Here is a 10,254-nt window from a genome sequence, read left to right on the forward strand (position 1 = left end):
TGGAGGGTCAGGTATGTACAGGTTGGTCAGAGGAAGAGCCCGGGTAGGAGGTGGCGTGTAGGGGGGAGGCGTGTTGGGAGGGGAGCAGGTGGGAGGAGGGGTGGGAGGCAGCAGTGGGAGGCTGGAGAAGGAGAACGATGGAGATGACGGGGGGCTGCTGGGGCTCGGAGGGAGGGTGCCCTGCGGGGGAGGGGGGCTTTTGGGAGGGTTGTAGATGGGAGATGGGTGCTGGTTGTAGTCTTGGTAGGCAGGAGAGGGAGACTTCATGCGGGTGAAGTTCATGCATCGGCCCTGAAATTCGAAAACAGATTTTAGAGGAGCATTTAGTGACGTAACAAAGTTGTAATATAAAATAATCATATGTTTTCCTTTGAAGGGCCTTATTATGCTTTTGGGGTTTTTCCCTTTCCTGTAGTTTGTCTTGTATGTTTTAGTGCATGTTAATGGTCTGCAAAGGCTAAAATACCAAAGTTCCCTCCAGAAGAAGCTTCTCTCCCACTGTTGGGAGACTTTTTAAACATAGCATCTAAACATGTAACATCACAGGCACACACATGAACCAGAAGATAAATGAGCAGTAACTATGGCACCCAAAAGAGGGTTTTATTTAGATTTCAGTCAGTGATTCTAAATGGTCAATTTTCCCCACACAACATTTTAAATTCTCTTCACCACATTTTTTTATCTATCCTATATTTAACCGGATATCTCCTGTAAAGGAATCCAGGTTTTATGATGGGCGGCAGGTACAGTACATATCATATCATATACAAGTACAAATGGGAACGGATAACATTAAACAACAATAGGCACTAAGGCCAAACATAAGTAGGGTTGTATACATTATCAGATATTTTTTAAATAATCTGTAGGTCTACTGTGTTAGTCACCATTCACATTCAGACAACCATATGTGGGGATACGTTATCTTTTAACTGTTCTGTAGGCTTCTCATTTACCTCTTGTCAAAAATATTAGTCTTGGATCTTGGAAAAAGTAATTGCTGTTTGAAATAACACACACCTTTTTCTTCTTTCACAGCTGTATTTAAGATATAAAAATGTCCCTTGCTGCGTGTTGTCACAATTTTCATGGACTGATGAATCCAGCAGATGGTTCCACACACACCTACATGACTGTTCTAATGTAAACACACCTCTACGAATGCTGTATTTCTTGATTAAAGCTTTTAGGTTTATCTAGTGGGCTCTACTCAACTTGACAAAAGAACCTGCCATCAGTCCCCCTGTCCAAACCAATGTGAGGTCATGCTAAAGAAACGATCATATCCCAGAAACACGCTCCGCCCTGGGAGCAGCTGCAGGACCAGGGAGTAGCTTTGGACTGATAAGAGATGACAGCGCTGCTCTGTGCCTCTCATTAACCAGCGGGGCCAAAAGACCTCTGATAGAAAACCCAAAAGGTCTGTCGATCCTCATGAAAACATGTTATAGAGAATTGTTTAAAGATGTCTAATGTTTTTTTGTTCCTGCTGTGTGCCATGTTTGATTCCTTCACTAATTACTGAAGACACTAGTTTTGAGAGGCTCAGATATTTACAACACATGACGGGAACCTGACTTTAGTTTCTCTCAGGCGTGCAACCGGCCTCCTCCCTCCCACCACTGCATTCATCTAGGGGAAGTTATAAAAGCAGGGTTTTGACAAGAGTTCCTAATTGCAACCAGAGCGAGCTTGTTTACTGCGAATCATCAAGGATGCTAGAGTCATGCTGTGTTTCCAGTGCACTAATGAAGAGCTTAATGGAGTGGAGGACTCTCTGGTGCACTTCAGTTTACAGAGTGGTGTGTTAGATGGACTGAGTGTACTGGGGGAGAAAAGCAAGGGATGTGACTGAATATAATTTCATTGTTTCAAAGAGAGTAAAGTAGTTCCACCTTCAAGGCTGGCGATTTAGCATTAGGCCTCAGCTTCCCTGCTTACATAAACTGAGCATTTTGATACTGCATTTCTGCACTTCATGTCAAATACTAACTGCATGTGACCTGGAACCAAGACACACTGGCCTTGCTGACTGTTCGGTAAGTAAACAAGAGATTATTAAATCTATCTGAAAAGATGACGAAGCTTAAATCATAGCCATATTCATATTTACTGTAATGCAAAATATGTTTGTGACCATATCAGAACAAAGATATTATTACCAAGCATACATTACTGCTTCACAGTGGATTAGATGTGAGTATCAAATCAATAACGGGCAGGATTCCTAAAAGGAGTCCGCAAAACAGATGTCCTTTAAAACACTGAAAGGAAACTAGGACACTGTTAACATGCAAATGAATGTTGTGATGAAGACAATGCAGGAGACACATGTGTAACCACATCTGTAATGAAACAGCTCTGCTTGCTTATGTACTGCGTGTGCGTGTTTAAGCACTGTGTGTTAAGCAGCTGAAAATCATTTGTTTGTAGCCCTTACATCTGTTACAGTCCACATATTTATACATGATTACAATAAGAAATATTTTATTTAACTTAACATTCTTTTTTCTTTACATAGTCTACTTAATTAGAATTTGTTATCACTTGCACAAATGTATGTCCTTTTTCTTTTATGTCTCAAGTAGTTTCCTGCTGTCCACTTCTGTTGTACATTGCACTTTTGGAGAATGTCATGAAGCCAAAGTTTCAATCATAGCCAAACCCATAGTTATTGTATAACGTAACACGTTGTGGTACCATATCAGATTTTAGTTAGTAAGATGTTGTTGTCTGCTCATTTATGAAACACGTTAAAATGAACACTTAGAAAGTCTGATATCTTTAAAACACTGTATGATTCTATGGCATACAGTACAGTCAGTGTATCCCTCACTTTTTAAGGCTTGCACCGACTGCACCATCACATCAGATAGACATATGTGATTACATCTATTGCCAAACTACACATCAGCTTGAGATATCATAGTTAGTATCTCAAATAAATCAAATGTGAAACGGGGCAGTGTTATTCCTCCTCTACCTGTGTTCCTGTGGGTTAAAACCGCAGCACTTGACGATGATAATGACTTCTCTGAGCCATGACCACATGAGTTTCATCCTTCCCAATTCAGCTATATCCTCTTCTTGACTTCTTGAGTGTCAAAGCAGCTGTGTGCTATTCAGCTGTGGGAAAATAATAGAAAACCAGCTTTTCCCCAAACTATTAAAGGCCTGTGTTTAACAGCTGAAATTGCTTTTTAGGATTGTTTGTACATTCACAATTGAACCAGACTATATTTAGTATGTGAAATGTACAGTTGGCAAAACAGTGCAGTAAATGTGAAAGTTTCTGCTAATCTTTTTTGACTTTGAGGGTAATGGCTGCTGCTCTTATATCAACATGTCTTACTCAGGGTAAGATGGAGCAGTACATAAACGCTTGTGGGTTAGGCATTATTATATCCAGGCTTCCCTCAGATTTGAAGATCCCAGAGTCTCAGACTTCACGTCAGCTGCCAACTGTACAGGTCATCACGTTGTTATCCCCCCCCCCCTGCTACAGCTGGCCCGTGAAGAATTACATTTTCATAATGACTTCCCCAGACGTCTTTACATTGCAGTGCAGTGTATTCAGTCTAAATCCTAACTCACCACAGGTTTTCCCAAGAGCCTCTACGCTGTACACAACTCATTGCTAACAGCTGGTTCATTTTCTCAACATTTTCAGATACAAAATAATCCTGTCCGTTGCCAAATGCTGACACACAGCCCAGGTCTGACGTCAGTGTGCACGCTTCATGCCTGATTGTGCAGCTTTGAGTTGTTCTTACCTTGTCACCCGGGTGAGGTCTCATTACAGACACACGGTCGTAGCCTTTTCTTAAAAGCATCCACAATGCATCCAGTTTGCTCTATGGAAAAAGAGAAGAAATCGAACTTTGAAACCAATGCAATTATTCTTAAGATGCAGCTTCTGCTATCAATCGATTTGTTTTTCTCTCCTGGTCACAGCTCTAAACCTGAAAGGACCCATTTGATCCAATCCCTAAAGCCACTTCACAGTGACCAACTAAATGGGTTTCAGTTCATTGTGAGCAGACTCTTCATAGTTTTGAAACAGTAAATACTTTGAGGATAAGGGCAGCTGTTTTCCCTCACAGAACTGCTGGCTGTGCAGCTCCGCTCCCTGGAGGTCAGTCCAACAGGAGTCTGGTTCCTATTATCAATCCCCCGCTGACTGCTGGTTTCACAGCGACTCCCTTAACCCCTGCTGGTCCTGCAGGATGGGACTGTGTGCCAATAGTCACCTTAGCACTAATACCTTAACACATCTCATGCTAATTCCACTGCAGCGTGTTAATAACTCTATCCTCAGCCACATTGTCAAGGAGTAATTTGTTACAGATGTTTCACTTCATGCAGTCCACATGGTTACAGCTGGAAGAAAGAAAAACATTTGTCTCAGCATGCTATTAAACAACCATAAATGCTTTGATTAATGAAATGCAAGCTGAGCTGCTTTCCCTGACTTCTTCAAACAATTATCTCCCAAATCCTCCTCCATTGCTTTTTTAATGTTGAGCAGTTGAAACTCATCAGTCCTTATTATTTGTTGATAGCACACATATCAGTTTACAGTCCACATATTTACAAAGTATTGCAATAAGCCGTACTTAATTCTAGTGTACGGTATTTCCTTCTCCTTTGAATCTTTGAATCTTGAATCCTGTATGTATGTTCCCTTTTTAGATGTTGTCAACGAGGACGTTTGAAAGAGCATGTGACCAAACACATCCTCCTGCTGGCTGTTTCCGTTGGTTTCGTACCTGGATGGGTGAGTACCACTTCCTGGGCCCGGGGGGTTTCTGCATGCCGTTGTTGAGGACCCGCGTCGGTGCGTCCACATACTCCTGATCAGGCATCTTCACTTTGGCATTTTTGGCCTTTTCCAGCTTTGCTCCTTCTTCGGTGGACCCTTTCTCCCCCCAGCGGACCTGATCATAGAGCATAAGGAGGGTCGAATGACGTATCATACAAAACATCTAATGTTGTACGTAAGTGGACATTTAGGGAAAAGGGTTCATTATTAGGGCGGTAACAATATCAGATTTAACTAAATAACTAACGTGGCCAATTTATTCATAATAACAATTTGATAGAGATATCTATAGCACATTTGTTTGAAAAGAATTAGCAATGCTATTCGTCAACTTCATCTTTGTATTTGTTGATTATGCGCTCTATTTATTTTGTTGGCTAATTAATTACGCTTGCATGTGTAGGTGTAGGAGGTGATAAGAAAGTGTGTAACCCAAACCAAAGTTAAAACTGATTTAAAAAGGACTTTTACAACATTAGGCATATCAACAAGATATCAATACTTTATTTTTTTAAATATCACGGTTATAGGAAATGTTAATACACCTAGCAAGATGGGTATGATTATGAATCTGTTCTTGAAATATATCGATAACATGCTTCATTTCAGTGAAGGGCAATTCAAGTGAATTTCATTTAAAGCGTTAAACTTTTTGAAAGTGTTTTGATCTTAAATCAATCAACTCTAGAGATGCTTTCAGCAACCCAAATGATAAACACGTAACATCTCAGCATGTTGCCTTTATGGTTCCTATCCTTTTGAAATAACACCAGAATGTCTTTTTTGAATACATGAGATTCTCTTGATCTCACCTCCATCCTTTTAATTCCCCCCACTCCTCTTCCTCCGTAGTAAGATGCATCCACCGTCGGCCATTTCTTCTTAGGGCCTTCAAAGTCTTCATCATCCTGTGGAGAAGTGACAGGAAGTACATTTTATTATGATATCATAGAAATAGAAATAAGCCATTTGACAGGCTAGCTAGCTAAAAATTAAAGCACCATAAAAGGGAAACGTGTTGTTTTTACATGAATGGGTGTATGAGCTACTATTAATGCCCTTTAATTGGTCAACAGTAAATACTTCTTTCTCCCCTCTTAACTCAAATCTCTTCTTTTTGTGCTGGTTTCCGGATCAGAGGAAATCACAAAGCCAACTTGTTATGTTTTAGTACTTTATTAAACCCAGTCTGACTCATAATCTAGCAGGATGTGAGGCCTCGGTTGTTATTCGAGTCTGCTTTTTGGAATAGATTTACCAGTTAAACCTTATTTTCATTATATTTCGTGCAAATAAATGCCGCCTGATGCATCCCACAGTTGCATGTCAGCCTACTCTTATTGCATTGTGAGTGTTTACAGTCAAAATGTATTTGAATGATTGTGTTGATGTTATTCGTCAGTTTAATTTAATTTAAAGTCCAGAGAACTCCAACGGAAGAGAGATTTGGAAAACATGCATTGAAAACATGCAACTTAATGAGTAGGAAAAAAGCATTTATGGTCAGGATTTCATTGTTATTCTAAGAGGGCGTTAACTCACATTGGATGAATGACCAAATGAGTAAAATATGAGTTTATTACCAAGAAGGGAATCACGCCACATGGTCATAGAGGTTTCGAATGTCCGGATAAACTGAGGACTTACACAACCTAAACACTGGCAGCTGTCTAATTCTTTAATAATGAGCTTTTCTCTGGAATCACAAGAAACAATGACGATGGCGCTCCTACCGAACTCTCCTCGTCCGCAGGAGGCGGGGGTTCATGGATGATCTGCGCAGGGGGAAAAAATAAAAAAGCATTGGTTGAATATTGTGATACGTCAGAAAACAATGAAAAGTCACACATCTATCAAATGTTTACTTCGTAGGAACTGCATGTCACAACTACGACATCCTCCGTGTGCAACAAGAGGGTTACACAACAACACATGGCTGAGGATTTTTTTTTCCTATCTCTACTTCACAAAACGATGCACTGACACAGAAATCTGCTTTCCAGATTGTTTTGTTGGCCTGAGGTTGTTGATTCGGAGAAGGAAAGAGTTACATGCTCATAAATACTGTATTGTTTGCTCTTCCGTTCTATAAGAAGCAATATTATCCATGAAATTGTATAGTACTATTTATACTTAATACTGTCTGCAGCTGATTAACAACACATAAACATTTATATTTGAACATACAGTTTAGTCGGCACTATGCCCTTGTGTCTTTCCCCTTCTTCACATGAGCTGTCCGTGTGTTTTTCATCATATAAAAAGAGACAGTTTTTTTTACATTAAATGCCCTCGGCAAATTAAGCGATTCTGATTCTTATTTGGGATTTTCCTCTACGCTTCTCCAACCCCTGGCACACCAGACCATTCCCCATGGTAACCTCGCATCGCTTTCCTAAACAGAATCACCGCACAGACTTGAATTTGCAACTTCATAGACGAATAAAAAAAAAGCAAAAGGGAGGAACAGCCATGTTGTAAATGCGGACATTTCTGTTTGGCAGCTCTCAACTTTCCCGATCCAGCGCTGGAAACATTGGATTGGATCTTGCAGAGACTCCAAGCTTTTCATTTGAAGGAGAATGCAGATTCTGACAGCGAGCGTCGATGTGAGATATTGCGATGCTGGCAGGTGGACCACTGTCTAAATACTGGCAAAGATATTTTCCTCGAGCATTTCCTCTTTCTACTGTACCTAGAGCAGATGGCTGTCACAAATATACTAAGATTTCATAAAACCTTCTTTATTTATGACGAGTTATCTTGCGACCAAAAAGTAACAACCAAAACCGGGTATTTAAAGCTTTGGTTTCCACATCAGCAGCTGAAAATTCTAACTATTACTGATGGAGTATTTCTTTTTACCAGTTATAGTCCTCCAGTGAATACACTAGAGTAATACCGAGAGGTGAGACTTGGAGGTCACCGGCTGTGACCTACGGAAACACAAATTATTTCTACAGCAGCACAATTACTTAAACACACGATGGCCTTGACCTCGTCTGGCTGTGGACTAAATTCAGCTGCAGGGATTCAAAAATACCATTCACCCACACAGACTAACTTTCTCACCATGGTCATGATGTTCAGGTTAATGAGATGCCTTAGAGGGCGTCAGCCAGACAAAACAAACCTGGAAAAGACATTTCTCTGTTTCTAAATGTCTGCAAGAAACAACGCATTCCATAAGTGTTTGAAGCTACCTACATCTACATCTGTTCGTTTTAAAGAGGGAAGACCAGAATATATCTGTAGAGCAGCATGTGTGCACTGGTGTTTAAAGGTCACCTATTATGCAAAATCCACTTCTTCATGTCTTGTATACATCAACATGTGTCCCCTCTGTGTAAAGAGACTCTGAAAGTTTCAGGAAAAAAGGTTCTCTCTCTTTTTGTCCTGATCCATTTCTATAATGTATCTATCTATATATGTCTAATGTTATGTTGGTGTCTCGTTTCGGTCATAATGCCATTTGCTGGTTTCAGAGTTATCTAACCGACCGTACTCAATGCGTCAGGTTGGGTAGCACTGTCTCTGACCCTGTCACCTTGGAGAAGGGAGTTCCACAGGGCTCTATTTTGGGGCCTTTGCTCTTTTTATTATATGTAAACAATATTTGTAATCAGATGCATTTTTCTACCTATCATATGTATGCTGATGACACTATTGTATATTCATGTGCTCCTTCTCTGGATATGGCCGTTTCCAATTTAAAATCTGATTTTATCACGCTGCAGCATGCACTTCTTGATTCCAAACTGCTTTTGAACAGTAAGAAAACCAAAGCAATGCTTTTTGCTCCCAAGTCAGCGTCCTCTTGCCTCTCCATTGACACCCTTGATGGCGTCTCTGTTGAGTTTGTAGATACCTACAAATATCTTGGCTTTTGGTTGGACAGTAATCTGAACTTCAAACACCATATCGAAGATCTAACAAAGAAATTAAAATTCACTCTTGGCTTCCTTTACAGACTTAAATGTTGTTTTTCAACTTCATCCCGTAAAAGGTTGGTCTCTGGCTTATTCCTGTCGAAGTGGTAGTAAAAATCCAGCGCGCGTGCGACCGCGGTGGCTGCGTGGGTGCGAAGAGAGGTGGGAATACTGTAAACCCCGGCTTAACGTTGGTTCCGTGCTTAGTGAAAATGGAGTAGTCGTAATAATCGTAATCGTATCGGGGTCGGTGGGTTGCCTGCTCTCTGATTGATACGTTGTTTTTTTAATTGTACCCTTGCCACCTCGCGCCAACTCCTGTCGACAGCCGCAAGACGCACTAATCATGCGCTTCATTCAACCCCTTCCGAAGTCATCTTGACGACCCTGAAGGTGTACGAAGAATGACCTTCGGTCAGGGTTTGAGCCCTAAAGGCGTGCCACCCTGAAACCACGTCATCTGCGGGCACTTCACAAACCGCCGGCAGGTCATTCTGTTTGTTCGTCTTCTTCTTCTTCACTAGTCCGAATGTAAACGCATTAGAAGGGAGGTCCCTAGAATATAGGCCTACTTGTCGCTTAGACATGATATCAGGTACCCCCTGATGTCCCGACTCTTGTTATGCCTTAGTAAACTCACAGTTCTCAAATAAACATAAAAAACATCAATTTGGAATATAAATCTGGGTCTAATACCATTTTTTGTTAGCTCTATGGTAGTAGTAAATGTTAGTGACTGGTCGAGTGTATCCGTCTGTTGCATTTAAAAGTAAAAAATAATTGTGATATTGTCTATTTTGTACTCTATTTTAGAGTAATGTATACTGGTACCGGTCTTCCGTCGTGCATGTGTATGTTGTATGCTTTGTTTTTATGTTCTTGTATTGTACTTTTTTCGTCAATGATGTCACACGTGTAATCCATGTCACTCTTTCCGTGAATGAATAATGACGGTCTTGTCGACCACATCCTGAAAGACTGTATGAGTTATTTTAGTCGATATCTCTGTTCACGGATCAATGTCATAACTCCGCACTAACTTCACAGTAAGGTTTCTGCGTTTCCTGGTATTATTAATTCCTCTAGAAGGAAAAACGGTCGGAGCAAGCGCTGTCGTCCTTGGACTTTGGACAGTAGGCCCGTGACCTAGAGCTCCAACATTTAATCCAGTGTGTTGACTTCGTTTTAGACCGTGTATACATGCTCACACCTTCGAAAGGGATTTTACCGAAATATGTAATTAATTTTTTGTTTACGACGTAGGATCGCGTGTTCATCACCTCCTGGTAGGTCTCAATCCGTATGTCCACGCGCGCTGCGTTTACTACTCAGGATATCCACACCCGGTAAACTATATATCTGGGTCGTCACGTCGTACCATCTCGCCCGAGTTCAAAGCCCGGTTCTGTCCACCCTGTCCCGTTTAGATATTTAGCCACACGTTGGCATTCACGGTCCGACCTCGTTCTTATTCGCGTCTCTGGTTGGAAAATGCCCTAC

Source organism: Notothenia coriiceps, unplaced genomic scaffold (assembly GCF_000735185.1).
Source record: "Notothenia coriiceps isolate Sejong01 unplaced genomic scaffold, NC01 NC01_scaffold00037244, whole genome shotgun sequence".
NCBI classification, from domain to species: Eukaryota; Metazoa; Chordata; class Actinopteri; order Perciformes; family Nototheniidae; genus Notothenia; species Notothenia coriiceps.